Source organism: Megalobrama amblycephala, linkage group LG3, assembly GCF_018812025.1.
Source record: "Megalobrama amblycephala isolate DHTTF-2021 linkage group LG3, ASM1881202v1, whole genome shotgun sequence".
In the NCBI taxonomy this organism is placed as follows: Eukaryota; Metazoa; Chordata; class Actinopteri; order Cypriniformes; family Xenocyprididae; genus Megalobrama; species Megalobrama amblycephala.
Genome location: NC_063046.1, coordinates 11,403,937 through 11,420,649, shown reverse-complemented (window position 1 = coordinate 11,420,649; position 16,713 = coordinate 11,403,937). Strand labels below are relative to the sequence as shown.

The window sequence follows — 16,713 nt, the reverse complement described above, 5'->3', positions numbered from 1 at the left end:
CTGGGCGATATATCGCATGCGATTGTCACACGCATTTCGTCAGTAAAGCCGGTTCCCTGATTACCGCGAAATCGCCATCACCTGCTTTCAAATGGAGCGGCATTTAATAGACAGAGCCGTAGTTCACTGACAAGATACGCAATATCGCGTTCATTATCGAAGGCGATTCATCTGCTATATGAACGCGATATTGCGATATATCGCCCAGCCCTAATTTTACTTAATCTTTGCAATCTGGAAGCCATGCACACGTGCTCTCTGTACACTGAGGAAGAAGCACAGGTGATCTGAAAACACAGACAAGTAAGCTGGAGTTCAGCAATCTTCATTTGAGATTTTCTACTTAAATTAAAGTGTCATTCAGTCAGTCTGCGTTCTGTCATGAGCCGTTTGCGCTGTTTGTTGCGACTAAATCTGTGATCAAAGTGCAGGCTGATATCCAGCAGTGGTTCTTAAACTGGGGTATGCTAACAAAATGTTGAGTTTTGCCGTTCATTTAATTCTACTATAACATTAAAACTGAGCATGTATTTCTAGGAGGTAAAATGCCGTAAATACATGACATCCAATCAAATTACCTTCATGGTCAAAACTGACTGCATCCACACAAAGCATGCCAATCGCACTACATTAATGCTGTTCTCGATAATATACCTTTGTAAAAGTGGAGATTTAGCACTTACTAGCATGAAGAACAAATAGACAGAGTGTGCATCGAGATTTAAGAATAAAACTCTGTTCGATACAAAAACATACACTTCTGTGAGTTATTGTTTTTAATGTTGATCATTATTTTATGAGCAAGAATGCAATGTTTTCCGAATATCCACACGATTTTAAATGTGACATTGATTTTATACAACAGTTCAACAAGCAAAAGGGTTATATGAAGTGATGTACATTTTAAACAGCATTGTCAGTATTTTTGCTCTATTTTCACAAAGAAAGTCACAGCACAAACTGTTTCGTGAACGAATCTGTGGCTTTAAATGAATTGTCAATGATTCAATGACCTATTAGGTGTGTTCGACATCGGCTGGATGCAACCGAGAGTAGCCACGTGCAGGCGGGGAGGAGCTGAAAACAGAAAGTGAAGTCGGTCACTTTCTGCTTCTCGTAGTGACGCTTGCGCTGCGTTTGCATACTTTATCACAGCTGAAGTGAAATAAATGCAATATTTGACTGATACACAGATGTTTCAGAGACATTTTCATTTAAAGGTGCCCTCGAATGAAAAATTTAATTTATCTTGGCATAGTTAAATAACAAGAGTTCAGTACATGGAAATGACATACAGTGAGTCTCAAACTCCATTGTTTCCTCCTTTTTATATAAATCTCATTTGTTTAAAAGACCTCAGAAGAACAGGCGAATCTCAACATAACACCGACTGTTACGCAACAGTCGGGGTGTACGCCCCCAATATTTGCATATGCCAGCCCACGTTTCCAACATATAAAAGGCATTAGACAAGGGCAGCCAGTATTAACGTCTGGATGTGCACAACCAAATCATCAGACTAGGTAAGCAAGCAAGAACAATAGTGAAAAATGACAGATGGAGCAATAATAACTGACATGATCCATGATATCATGATATTTTTAGTGATATTTGTAAACTGTCTTTCTAAATGTTTCGTTAGCATGTTGCTAATGTACTGTTAAATGTGGTTAAAGTTACCATCGGTTATTACTGTATTCACGGAGACAAGATCCGTCGCTATTTTCATTTTTAAACACTTGCAGTCTGTATAATGCATAAACACAACTTCATTATTTATAAATCTCTCCAACAGAGTAGCATTAGCCGTTAGCCATGGAGCACTATCAAACTCATTCAAAATCAGAAGTAAACAATATAACAGTATACAATACTCACATAATCCGACGCACGCATGCCGCATGCATGACGAACACTTTGTAAAGATCCATTTTGAGGGTTATATTAGCTGTGTAAACTTTGTTAAGGCACTGTTCAAGGCAAGCGCAAGCTCTGTGGGCGTGGACCACGGGATTTAAAGGGGCCGCAGCATAAAATCGGCGCGTTTATAATGATGCCCCAAAATAGGCAGTTAAAAAAATTAATAAAAAAAAAATCTATGGGGTATTTTGATCTGAAACTTCACAGACACATTCAGGGGACACCTTAGACTTATATTACATCTTTTAAAAACATAATCTAGGGCACCTTTAATACTTTATGCACTGCTTACAGTTTTTACAAGAATAAAGTTCATCATAAGCATATATTATTTAAATACCAATGTAGTGGGGTCTACATTTTTTATCAGTTTTATCTTGATAAACATGACACAATATAACATCACAACTACATGAAAAGTACATGTGAGCATTAGTGGAACTGAAGTTTTCAGAATAAACAGGAAACACGTGATTGTTGTCATGCGGTGAATCTGGCCAACCGTGAAACAGCTGTGTCGTCATCAGAGCCCGTCCAGCTGCTCTTGAGAAACTGACTCAGCCGACTGCTCTCAAATCGCTCTCGCGGTACTTTGATGCCATACGTCAGAGTCACATGGCGTCGGCGCTGTCTCAAGTCGGACAAAATTTCTAACCGACATGCACTGCTTCAAGTCAGCCGCCGATCGGTCTGTGCAGCGCTGCATGAAGTTGAACAAGCCTATCCATAAATACAGCCACTTGCTTTGATACTGAATGATGAATGACTCTTTAATTCACTCATACAGAGTGACTTACCGCCACCTACTGGCGGTTTCAATTATAATATTTAAAGGTGCCATCGAACGTTTTTTTACAAGATGTAATATAAGTCTAAGGTGTCCCCTGAATGTGTCTGTGAAGTTTCAGCTCAAAATACCCCATAGATTTTTTTTTATTAATTTTTTTAACTCCCTATTTTGGGGCATCATTAAATATGAGCCGATTCATGCTGCGGCCCCTTTAAATCTGGCGCTTCCCCGCCCGCTGAGATCGCGCTTGCCTTTAACAGCATAAACAAAGTTCACACAGCTAATATAACACTCAAAATGGATCTTTACAAAGTGTTCGTCATGCATGCTGCATGCATACATCAGATCATGTGAGTATTGTATTTATTTGGATGTTTACATTTGATTCTGAATGAGTTTGAGGCTGTGCTCCGTGGCTAACGGCTAATGCTACACTGTTGTAACGGCTAATGCTACACTTGTCTAATGCTTTGAACATGGGCTGGCATATGCAAATATTGGGGGCGTACATATTAATGATCCCGACTGTTACGTAACAGTCGGTGTTATGTTGAGATTCGCCTGTTCTTCGGAGGTCTTTTAAACAAATGAGATTTATATAAGAAGGAGGAAACAATGGTGTTCGAGACTCACTGTATGTCATTTCCATGTACTGAACTCAAAAAGTATCATATTGTTTTTATCATCGTTGCATATTTATTGAACATTTTTTTATTGAAAGCATTATTTATTTTATAAAGGTATTTATAAAGGTAAAACATGCACTGGAAAAATTTATTTAAGGGGGCAAATATTGTCCCTTAATGGAAAAGGTGTAACTGCAGTCTAAGTGGAACTGCAGTCTAAGCCCCTACTGGCCTACGAACGAGGAGAAAGAAAAAACATAGATGCCCAACTAGAAGGGCTATCGCTGCATCCGCTGGGAGATCAATATTTGCTGGACGGAGAAGGAGAAAACATAGATGCTTGACCAGGAGGGCTCTTGCGGCGTCCAACGGGAGACCAAGGCTCACGGCATTGGACGGGTAAGCCTCGCCGGATGGAGAAGAAAAGATGGACGCTGGCCGGAGTTTTCAAAAAAGTTTCTGAAAGGTTTCAGTTACTGCGTTTTGCGTGTGGACGAATGGCCAAATCGAATAGAAAAAGCTGCGGTCTTGAAAATACCTGTGTTCCTGTAGAGGGCCTAACAGTCCTCCTGGAAACAAATGCTGTGATGCCAAACCCCCTCGTAGAAGAAGAACACTGTCATGTTTACAACTGTGACAATGAGCGCTTACTAGGATCCACTAAACACTGGGATTTCAAAATTATGTGAACACAATGGCAGTTTCTTTCAGTTTTCCCCTTCCGTTTGGCCTAAAACACTGTGTTCTTGGTCATCCAGTTTGAAATGTTGAATACAAACACAGTTTTTCAGATTTTCCATCACAGCATTACAATTCTTTGCAGCCTTTAGCCTCTGCCTACAATGAGCTGGATCCTTCACTGGAAACCGAAAGTAACTCACTTCCGCTAAACATAACGTTTACTAACGTTCTTGGGCCCGGGAACAATACAAATCAAGACATATTTCCCACTAAAGCAAGGCGGTTTTTGACTCTGGTAAGCGTATCCATAGTAGATTGGTGGGAGTGACCTCGGACGGCAACATGCCCAGAGCATTATGAGTGTTGAAGTTTTCCTACCTATTTGGCAAAAGGGAAGACAGCCTCTTTATTTGTTTTTCTCTATTCAGGTAGCATCAATTTCAAAAACTGTTTAACCTTTCTACTGTAGAGGCAGCCAAGTTTTATTGAAAGCCCATTTTGCCTGAGGTGAAGTACACTGCTCGCAAATAAACAGTGCATCACGGTATTTGTCTCACAGGAAAATGTAAAAACAAGCATGCTTATGATGATAAAAGCTGCAACCATCAAAATATATAAAAATCATAGCAATTAATTATAGATGATATTTGTAAATAACAGAAAACATTTTTAACATCCAAAGTAATTTGATTCATTATCTACATGTCATTCAAAGTTATTTATCCCCTTCAGACACTGCGTCCATTCGAATGGACATCACATGGATTTTGGTATAGACCAATAAGATTTTGTGTTCTTATAATATAAGTACTGCCTGTTCACTGATTGGTCCCTGATATACCAATCACAATGAAAGTATAGCATAATTTAATATGATTGAGCTTCATGCATCACAAAAGTCAGGCAGGGCTAACCAGCTAGACAGGAGAAGGAGGAGCTCCTTTTTATCTTTTATATGCAGATTTATGTTTATGGTTGCATCATCAACTTGCACCTATTATAATCTTAATAGTATCAAGCGATAATATTCAAGGTTAATTTGAAGATCTTTCAGAGCTGAAGATGATTTTTGCAATGGACATTAGGTCTTAATAAAATTAATTATGAATATTTTTTTATCTGATGTTATGTCTTCAATGTTTTGATCATAAACTGTCATTTAGTTTCTCATTAATTTTAGTGAAAAACAGAAACAATGAATGTTAAATGAGTGCATACACAGCAACACACACACACACACACACACACACACACACACACACACACACACACACACACAGAGAAAGATGCTATATGCACACAATCATATATTTATCAAAACCAGCAAGTACACACAAACACACCCACAAACACACATAGACATATACATATTCCCATTCACCCACTGCAACCAACAAAAATAATAAAACGTTTTTTTGAGAATTCATCTTATCATCTTACATTTTTTCTACCTTTGTATTGCATTGCTATTTGTTACATTATGTTCTTTTCAAAATCGTCAATGCTATAGTTCACATAAGAACTGTATGGTTAACATATGACTAATTTTTTTGTTGCTTCAGCTTTGATGTCCATTGTAGACATAAAAAATTAAATAATTAATAAAAAATTAGTTTGCACATTTTTTTTTTAAATTTAAGACTTTATACATTAAAGAAGAGCAAATATCAAGTGGATACATTTTTGCACAGTGGAACAAAATTCAGGTCTGAAGGGGTTTTAAATAATGAGTACAATAGCGATCAATTCACATATGATATTTGTAAATAACAAAGTGGTTGAAGTCACTGTGCTCTGTGATTTAGAATAAACTTCATTGTAATAAGGTTGTTAGAGTTTCAGCATTTTAAAAAAATAGTTTTAAATTTAGAATTTTACAAAACGCTTCTAAAGAATCGTGAACATACGCATTTCTTTCTTTGAGATTGAGTGCAGACTTTGATTAAACAGATAAGTGACTCTGTTGTAACACTTGAAAGACTATTTTTACACAAAATGTCTTCCATTCAGCCATTTTAATGAAATAAGAGGAAATTGGTGGCTGAAAACATGACTTTAACAAAAAAAAACGGCACTTTCTTTGTACACTGATAATTAGTTGCAAACCAATTTCCATCTGAAGCTGTCTAGGTGAACTCTTTTGCTGACTGACACAAACCAATCTTATAAAAGATGAAAACGGTTCTGAGATTGTGTATAAATGAGAGAATGATTACAAAAATCTAATTGAAATGTTAAGACCTGAATTAATGAGGTCTGGGGTTTGGCTAAATCTAATTACCTGGTGTTTCCCCCAAGCTACATTAAGACCAATGTAAAACATAATAGAAACTATTGAACTTAATGGTAGCTGCTCTGTTAAAGTTGTAGTGCTTGTAGTTGTTTATCTGCTGTCTCCGAGTCCCCTGGCCTCCACATTGCAGGCGCTGTGAGGACCAGACTGAAGACACACAGCATTCACAATGAGGAGACCAGAGAACCCCATTGGTTGCCTGGTCAATAGAGAGATTGCAAATCAAGTTCATCTGTGAACTAATTGCATTATGTTATAAGTTATAATTTAAATGTGTCGTTTTAACTGACTGTGTAAAATGACCATGGAAAGGTTTTTGTATTAAAAATAAGAGCTTAATATTTAAAATCAGATAAATAAAAGTGGCCATTTGATGATTTAAAATGAGATAGGATGAGCGGAACACTCCATCTTCATTTAATTAATTTAGTCGGGAATGACATTTGAGGATGTAAACCTAAAGGAAATAACTTCAGACAAAAAAGGTCAAATAGTGAATTACCTATAGCATGATCGTGGTTTCGAGTCATTGCAGATGACCTTCAGAAAAACCTTTGATTGGCTTTTAATGTCGATTAATGTATTTGCACCAACATGAACTACAAACCCACATAAAGGTCCTTCTAAAGAAATCTATGGAAGAAATACCACAAAGGTACAATAATGATGACCATCTTTTTCCAAGAACATCTCCTACTCAGATTAGCGGTATGGTTCAGTTCACTGTCTCAAATGGACCGTAAAATAATTACAACATGCTCTTTTACCCCTGAGTTCCATTAAGCTCATAGACAACGAATCAATATTCGATTCAGTAATGAATTTGCGCTCAGCCTTCAAAGACCCAGCTGCTGGAAATAGTAGTCTGCAATTACGCAGAAGCATTTTTTTGAAATGTTTTTCTTAAATTGCGCTATTACAAGCCAAAACAGACTTAATTTCACAGCCCGTTTTCTTCCATGACCTAAGGGTGTTGCAGGATGTGACATGACAATTATTGAAATTTTAGTTTTTAATTGGAGGCCAGTGTCACTCTAGTCATGACTGACCTGTTATTACACTCAGAAATAAACCCACCCGCCTTTTCCCTTAAGTGAGCACTTAATACCACAGAAACATAGAGGCTATTGATTTATTCAAGTGTGTTCGGTCCATCTACAGCAACATTAAGAGTATCTATGGGTATAATAAAATGCTCTGCCAAACTGTATGGTCAAGTTCTTTCCCCGAGCTACAGATGAAAGGAAAGGGAGAGTCAGTATGGTTGATTAGTCTTTGGACGGAGGTCAAGAAAAAGCCAATTACTTGCCAAATTTCACGTCTGTCCAAGTTTAATGGTAATACTTTTCCTGGTGTGGTCAGCGTACACATCGTCAACCTTCTTTACCATGATAAAAACAACTACAAGACAGGAAAAACAGCCTGTAGTTGTTAGTGTGTAGGTGTTGAAAAAAGTCAAATGAAATAATCAGAAGCAAAGTTGACCCATGATGACCAATAGAAAAGCGTCATTGAGATGAAACCCTTATGAGTCAGTCCTAACACCTCAACCTCTTATGCCATCCAGCCACCTTCACTGACCTTCTGGGACTTTCTGCCACCTTCTAGAGATGCAGAGATCAAGCAAATAAGTCTGACACCCTCGCATGGGAGAAATAAGACAACCACACATTGCAAAATCAGAAAAAAGATCTGTGGTTCAGCTTTGGGTGCATAGTCACCTTCTTGTGTGCCTTTTTATTATTTCTTTTTTAGCTGCTGTCAAACACTTCAGAATGGAGACAGCTCAAACGCCTACTTAGTCCATGGGCATCTTAAAGGTGCCTAGAACGTTCTTTCACAAGATGTAATATAAGTCTAAGGTGTCCACTGAATGTGTCTGTGAAGTTTCAGCTCAAAATACCCCATAGAAGAGCGAGGGCTCTTGTCTCCGTGAATACAGTAAGAAACGATAGTAACTTTAACCACATTTAACAGTACATTAGCAACATGCTAACAAAACATTTAGAAAGACAATTTACAAATATCACTAAAAATATCATGTTATCATGGATCATGTCAGTTATTATTGCTCCATCCGCCATTTTTCGCTGTTGTCCTTGCTTGCTTACCTAGTCTGATGATTCAGCTGTGCACAGATCCAGACGTTAATACTGGCTGCCCTTGTGTAATGCCTTGAACATGGACTGGCATATGCAAATATTGGGGGCGTACATATTAATGATCCCGACTGTTACGTAACAGTCGGTGTTATGTTGAGATTCACCTGTTTTCCAGAGGTCTTTTAAACAAATGAGATTTACATAAGAAGGAGGAAGCAATGGAGTTTGAAACTGTCCTGCAAGTTACCAGTTTTTATTTTTTTACAGTTTTAGGGTTAAAGGAAATCAGTAGAAGCTCCAAACCATAAATTTAAGTAGAGCAGATTCTTAGTGCTAGTTTATGATAAACATTTTGTAAGCTTTATATTCTAATCGCTGAACACATGCATTACACTTTTGGCAGAGGTTGCGTTATTCAGCCTGAGGGTGGCGCTCTAATGTTGATTGACAGGCTTAAGGTACATACGACACATGCAGAGAATGATATTAGAATTGCCTTAATGTAGCATTTATTGCCTTTGAATATTGTTTTAATATATTAAAATATTTTAAAAGTTGTGGAAGAATTCCAGTGAGGAAAAGAAAGTCATGTCTATTCTCAAACATAAAACTACGGAAGAGGATTAGGGCCAAGCAATAATAAAAAATAAAACCATCTCGAGATTAAAGTTGTTAAATTGAGAAAAAAACTCGTTAAATTATGAGAACAAATGTTAAATTATGAGAAAAAACTCGTTAAATTTTGAGAAAAAAGTTGAGATAAAATGTTGAGAATAAAGTCATTAAATTACGAGAAAAAAGTCATTAAATTACGAATGTGTTCTCATAATTTAACGACTTTTTTCTCGAAATTTAATGACATTTTTCTCATAATTTAACATTTGTTCTCATAATTTAACGACTTTTTTCTCGTAATTTAATGACTTTATTCTCAACATTTTATTTCGACTTTTTTCCGAAATTTAACAACTTTAATCTCGAGATGGTTTTATTTTTTTATTATTGCTTGGCCCTAATCCTCTTCCGTATAAAACAAACACAACAGAACTATTAAAAGGCTATTCACATAAACATGTTTAAACTGAAGGATTTATGCTTTCATTAATTTGATATGCCACTCCACCCATGTTAATTTTGACAGCAAATTTTGATTTAGTTTTAATCATAGTCTTTTGACTAAAATGCCATTTAGTTTTAGTCATCAGAAATTGTTTTAGTCGACTAAATCTACAGTATATTTAGTCAACTAAAATCTAATTTAGTTAAATTGTAATGCATTAAGTAAGCATTTCTCTAACAATACACAGATCCAGCTTGAACAGTAGTTCAAGATGAGCATCTATTGTTAAAACGTATATATATATTTTTTTTAGAAAATGACCAATCGTTTTGCTAGATAAGACCCTTATTCCACGTCTGGTGTCATTTAAAGCCCTTTAAAGCGGCACTGAAACTGTAATTTTGACCTTCAACCATTTGGGTCCAATTGAAGTCCACTATAAGTAGAATAATCCTGGAATGTTAATGTTGATTGACAGGCTTAAGGTACATACGACACATGCAGAGAATGATATTAGAATTGCCTTAATGTAGCATTTATTGCCTTTGAATATTGTTTTAATATATTAAAATATTTTAAAAGTTGTGGAAGAATTCCAGTGAGGAAAAGAAAGTCATGTCTATTCTCAAACATAAAACTACGGAAGAGGATTAGGGCCAAGCAATAATAAAAAATAAAACCATCTTGAGATTAAAGTTGTTAAATTGAGAAAAAACTCGTTAAATTATGAGAACAAATGTTAAATTATGAGAAAAAACTCGTTAAATTTTGAAAAAAAAGTTGAGATAAAATGTTGAGAATAAAGTCATTAAATTACGAGAAAAAAGTCATTAAATTACGAATGTGTTCTCATAATTTAACGACTTTTTTCTCTAAATTTAATGACATTTTTCTCATAATTTAACATTTGTTCTCATAATTTAACGACTTTTTTCTCGTAATTTAATGACTTTATTCTCAACATTTTATTTCGACTTTTTTCCGAAATTTAACAACTTTAATCTCGAGATGGTTTTATTTTTTTATTATTGCTTGGCCCTAATCCTCTTCCATATAAAACAAACACAACAGAACTATTAAAAGGCTATTCACATAAACATGTTTAAACAGGAAGGATTTATGCATTCATTAATTTGATATGCCACTCCACCCATGTTAATTTTGACAGCAAATTTTGATTTAGTTTTAATCATAGTCTTTTGACTAAAATGCCATTTAGTTTTAGTCATCAGAAATTGTTTTAGTTTTAGTCGACTAAATATCATAAGGTTTTAGTCGACTAAATCTACAGTATATTTAGTCAACTAAAATCTAATTTAGTTAAATTGTAATGCATTAAGTAAGCATTTCTCTAACAATACACAGATCCAGCTTGAACAGTAGTTCAAGATGAGCATCTATTGTTAAAACGTATATATATATTTTTTTAGAAAATGACCAATCGTTTTGCTAGATAAGACCCTTATTCCACGTCTGGTGTCATTTAAAGCCCTTTAAAGCTGCACTGAAACTGTAATTTTGACCTTCAACCATTTGGGTCCAATTGAAGTCCACTATAAGTAGAATAATCCTGGAATGTTTTCATCAAAAACCTTTTTTTCTTTTCGAATGAAGAAAGAAGGACTTGGACAATTATCAGGAAATTTTTATTTGAAAGTGAACTAATCCTTTAATGACAAACCTTTTTCTTTCCAGCAGAGAGAATGGCGAGTCCAAGAATCCTTTATGAAGGCCAGGGGCGCATACAGGGTTTAAACAGTAGTCCAAATGAGATAATGAGCAGCAGGTGTGCGTAATTAGAACTCTGGCGAGCGAGAGCGGGTGAATGATGAGGGAGAGCCCGGTGTGCTCTTGACAACTTTGATAATACAGAAGAGGCTCTACAACAGTGGTCTCAAACTCTATTCCTGGAGGGCCACAGCTCTGCACAGTTTAGCTCCAACCAGCTCCAACTCACACCTGTTTGGAAGTTTCTAGTAATCCTGAAGACCTGGATTAGCTGGATCAGGTGTGTTTGATTAGGGTTGGAGCGAAACTGTGCAGAGCTGTGGCCCTCCAGGAATTGAGTTCGAGACCACTGCTCTACAAGTTAGCAATCTCACCAATCTTTCAGATAAATCAGCTGATAACTTTACATTAATTCTAAATGAATGAAAAGCCACTGTTGTGAGTGTTCTCATACTGCTAAGGTAAAAGACCTTGACTGGTGCCCTGAACTAGGAGAGGGTGGAAGTGGTCATCTGATGTACTCATAAACACACCTTAAGTGACGTGTGATTCAAAAATCACAATGTCATCGTTGACTTGAGTACCAGTCGCTATTTTACTTAACGTCCTTGGATGGGCAAAACTAAAGTATCACTATACCAGCAAGCCTTTCTTGATCATCCAACTTCATCTAAAAAAGACCGCACTCCAACAAAACACCAGATACATTACAGTAATCTTGCAGTAGTCTCCTCACAGAGTGCAAAGTCAATTATAATAGCAATAAAAAAGGATCTGTGTTTGAAACCTTTCCCACATAGTGACAAATCACCAGAAAAGCGGACAGACGAAAAAACAGCATGAGTAAGATGAATATTCAGAGGAAATACTCACCGTTCCTTCTGTCAGAAGAAAATAATTCTCATTAAATCCAACATGATCACGGCACAACTTTAATTAATCTCACAGTATGAAGCACAAATGCTGCTGCTATCAACCAAATGCATATGTTGCACTGCATCATGACTGTGGAGCTGATATTACATACAAAACTTTACACACCCGCCAAATATTAATTGCATTACGCAAGCATGTTTCATGGCGTGACCAACATCACAGAGCAGATGGTGCAGACATTGTATCCCTGTAAATAACAGTAAAGTGTCTCGTCTGAGTGTTAAATATACCTCAGTCATGATCTGATCTGCTTCACACACACACACACACACACACACACACACACACATAAATGCGTTTCACTATATTAGTGAGGACATTACATAGACTTCCTTTGATTTTATATCATATTAACGATATTTTCTATTGCCTAACCCAACCCCTACCCCTAAACTCTCCCATCACAAAAATGTCCCAAAAAAAATGTGCAAAACAATGTATTTATAAAAAATAAATAGAAAATAAATAAATAAATAAATATACACTCACACAAACGCAGTCTATCTCTTTTTAAGATCGATTCCAATGAGATCCCATGACGTGGATATCAACTACACCTCAACCATGCAGAATGTACACATAAATGTCCTGCAAAATCGACCAGTTCTATTTTTCTTACAATATATTACAATAAAACTATGTCCTTAAGGTCACCAAAGCAATCATCCCTCTTCAGCCGCCATTGACCTGCTTCACAAGGTCAAAGGAATGATGGAGGAGCGCTACAGCTTCATATCGACAATCCCACATCGAATGATAATGATTAGTACATCACTTATCATGTTAATGAATAGTGATGTTGACTCAGTTTAAGGAAAAGAAGCATGGGAGACAGAGAGGGAAAGAGCAAACAATTCCTTCTATTCCCCAGACCGCTGAGCCTGACGTGACTGAAAAGAAAGCGAGCCATTCATCTCCTTGTGGAACCACAGAAAATCATTAGTAGTGGAGACTGTCCCGCTCCTTTAAGCGAATCGTTTAATCACTGAGTGGAATTGTAGGATGACAAAACAAATGGATAGATGCAAGAATGATTCATCTGTTTTGTTTGGGAGCCTGCAGGAAGAAACAGAGTCAAATCGAACACATTGCAAAAGAAATACAACACAGATTATTCTTGTGAAAGAAAGAAGGAAAGAGAAATGAAGAATAGAAAGAAAGAAAAAAAATCATACCAAAAGGCTCCCGAACCTCTTACTGATTCAAGCCTGCAGCATCAACTGCACTAGTTTCCCAATGTGTTTCTGATGTTTGGGTATGTGAACCCATCTGAGGGATCCCTCTTTTTCATTTAGGAGTACTAAACTTCACCAAGAGATTTTGTTATTTCGGTCCCTAGTGGCTCCACTCCAGAAGCCACAGAGAGTCTGCATTTGTATAGTGCGTTTCAGTGTAACCGTCATCTGTGTTTATCTGCAAAGCATTTAAATGGAATGGACTCCGTAGAAAGGGTCCTGTTTAACAGACAGAGCTTGAGATGACCTTTCCAAGACCGAGCGGTTGTTCCGCGTTTTCTGTGAGCAAATGAAGATGAAATTTTAAAGTGGTTATTCTTGGACAGAGAGTGCGACAGATATATAGAGAGAGATATTATAGGTGGACCAGAGCAAACATTTTATCTCAGGCAGGTTATTCTGACCTAAATACACCCAATTATATCAAGACACCACACAGTGGGATGTGCACTTTAGGTCATTTTCTATCTCCTCACACCTGCGTGCATATACAACACATGCACAACAACACACACCATTTCTGGGCAAATTTCACACATCCTGTCAAGAACATGCTTCTGCAGCCAGATCTTATTAGTATTATTTGTAACTTTTACAAATTTTACAAATTTTGTAACTTTTACTTTTTAACTTTTATGTACAGTTTGGTTGCACACTGAAACATGAAAAAGGTACGGTGGCCGAGAGAGCTCAACATGCTGCGACAGAGGAAAATGCATGCAAACAGAAAAAACGCCAGCAAATAAAGAAAATATCTTCATATGTTTGACAACATATGATCTGCAAAAGTGCACAATGCACTAGGGATGTGTCACGATTTTCGAATATTCGATTAGTTGATTTAATTATAGAATATCGAATAGGCTGTGCGATTGTCGTCTTAAAAAAATCCTCATGTTTTCAATGGTGACACGTTCATGTAACCAGAGGGTGGCGCGCGCGCTGCCAATAACGCACCTAAAAAGCTGTCAATCAACTAGACAACAGCAGAACATAGACGTCAAAATCAATGTTCACACGACACACGAGCCGTCATTCAAGCTGTTCACAATGATATAACGCGTTTGGGCAGCCTAAAATCAATATGGCTTGAGGTAGGCTTGCTGCGATAGTCGGTGTTGCCGGTGTTCAGGAACAACATCGGTATCATCACTTGTCACCGCTCCCGAATTGGCGCTAATTTGAAAGTGAAAGTAAAATTCCCTCGGTCATTCATGGTGCGTGTCCACTATAAGGTGCCGGACTGGACAAAAGCGAGGCGAACGCCGCGAGCGAGCGACACTGATAGTCCACTGGCGAAGAGCGAGCGTTTTCAGTTTATTCCTACGGAAGCTCGCTCGCTTCGCACTGTTATGAATGGCCGTGCGGATTTTACTTTCACTTATATTAAAGAACATATTAATATGTTTTAGCACATTACAATCATTATATGGCTTGAGTTAAGACAGCATGTTCTCCAATGAATTAAACAGTTTATCAATATCATACAGATAGAAAGCGTGAATGGTCTCTCTCCCTCTCTCTCTCTCTGTTTGTGTGTGCATGCGTGCGTGCAGGGGAGGGGTGCGATTTTCGAATAATAATCGAATAATTCCCAGCGATTTTCGAATATTATTTTTGCTTGAAATGCCCATCCCTACAATGCACCTAAATACAAAAAACGCGCTGCAAATACGCACATCACAACCAAATACATGCATATTTGCAGCGCGTTTCTGTATTTGGTTGTGTTGTGAGTTTTTGCGGTGCATTTTTGTATTTGGGTGCAAAAGGAGTTTAAATAATAAATCGCTCCATAGTGAATTCCAAGTGATCAAGGGCTTAGTGCGTTTCATTTAAACCTTATGCACGAGTTCCGCCAGTAGTGGGCACTCGTGCAACGTAAGCGATGACGCACATCGGAGTCCACGAGAAATGTAGCGAGTGAAGGGCATTCAAATTTGGAGTGGAACACAGCCATGGTTGTCTGCAACCCATTTCCTAATCCTGTTTAAGAAATGGTTTGTTTCCTGTTCAAACAGGATTTGTTTATGATGTAGCTCTTGCTTATCGGCTGTAGCTACCTGTACATGTTTACAGACAAACACACTGCTTATATTGCTGGAGCAACTCTTTTGGTTTGTTTGGTGTGAAACTTTGCAATTGACCAAAATCCAAGTGTAGGACAACAAACGACTATATCATCATCAACCTTTGTAACGCTGCTCATCTACAGCAGTGTTTCCCAGCCCTGTTCCAGGAGGCACACCAACACTACACATTTTCCAACTCTTCCTAATCAAACACACCTGATTCAACTCATCAGCTCATTAGTAGAGACTCCAAGACAGGGATGGGCAACTTCAGTCCTGGACGGCCACTGCCCAGCAGAGTTTAGCTCCAACCCTAATCAAACACACCTGAACCAGCTAATCAAGGTCTTTAGGATTAGTAGAAAGTTATAGAGGGTATGCACGTGACGTCACCGTCGACCGTCAGGACTGCGGTTACGCACGCTGAGTGGCAAAAGACTAAGCAGCAGCAATGGTTTTCAGCGTGAATGTCGCGAAAAACACACAAAACACATTCAAAACGGGAAAGAGCTTTGCGGCTGACTGTACAAATAGATTTGACACAAACCCTGAGGTATATATTTAAAAACTAGAGAAAGCAACAGAAAAAGAAGCAAATGGATCACTGCAAGTCACAGAAACAGCTGGACTCCAGGCAAAGAAACATGGATTTGCAGTTATCATTTTGTGTCGAATTGTTGGATTTTGAGGTAAAATCATACCTTATATATTGTATTGTTATATATTATGTTGACGACTCATCAATTAAATATTTTCCATCTTATATTATGCACAATTGGGTGTTTTTAAATAAACAACACTGTCAAAAACTATACTATAAAACTATACATGTTTTAGGGCTGGACAATATGACAATATAACATTGATATAAGTGATTAAGCAGATTTAAACCTACCGATATTGTAGTTATATAAAATATTCACAGCCAGATTTGCTTTATGTATTTCCCCGGCGTCAAATCAGGCACATATAAATGTCAGGAAACACGAGTCCTGGCTGCAAGTCAATATCCATGGATTAGGTTTATTTGACAAGTTGTAAGAAACACTTTCGAGTCCAACCTTTAGTGTAATTCGTTAGTTTTACTCGCGTTTTCGCCGTTTCTCCTATTAATCCAGTTACGCAGCAGGTTCTTTTGCCACTCAGTCCAGCTGAGGGAGCGCGTTTTCGGCTGGAAAGTGACGTCGATGCATACCCTCTATAGGCAAGTGAGTTTTTATCAGGGATGGAGATAAACTCTGCAGGACACTGGCCCTCCAGGACCGGAGTT

At 37.5% G+C, this 16,713-nt stretch overlaps 1 protein-coding gene across 1 annotated transcript in view; it reads right to left on the bottom strand.

Moving 5' to 3' along the window:
* The window catches only part of htr2cl1 (5-hydroxytryptamine (serotonin) receptor 2C, G protein-coupled-like 1), a 169,499-nt gene that overhangs the window by 112,993 nt on the left and 39,793 nt on the right, over nucleotides 1-16,713 (bottom strand). The window lies entirely within an intron of this gene.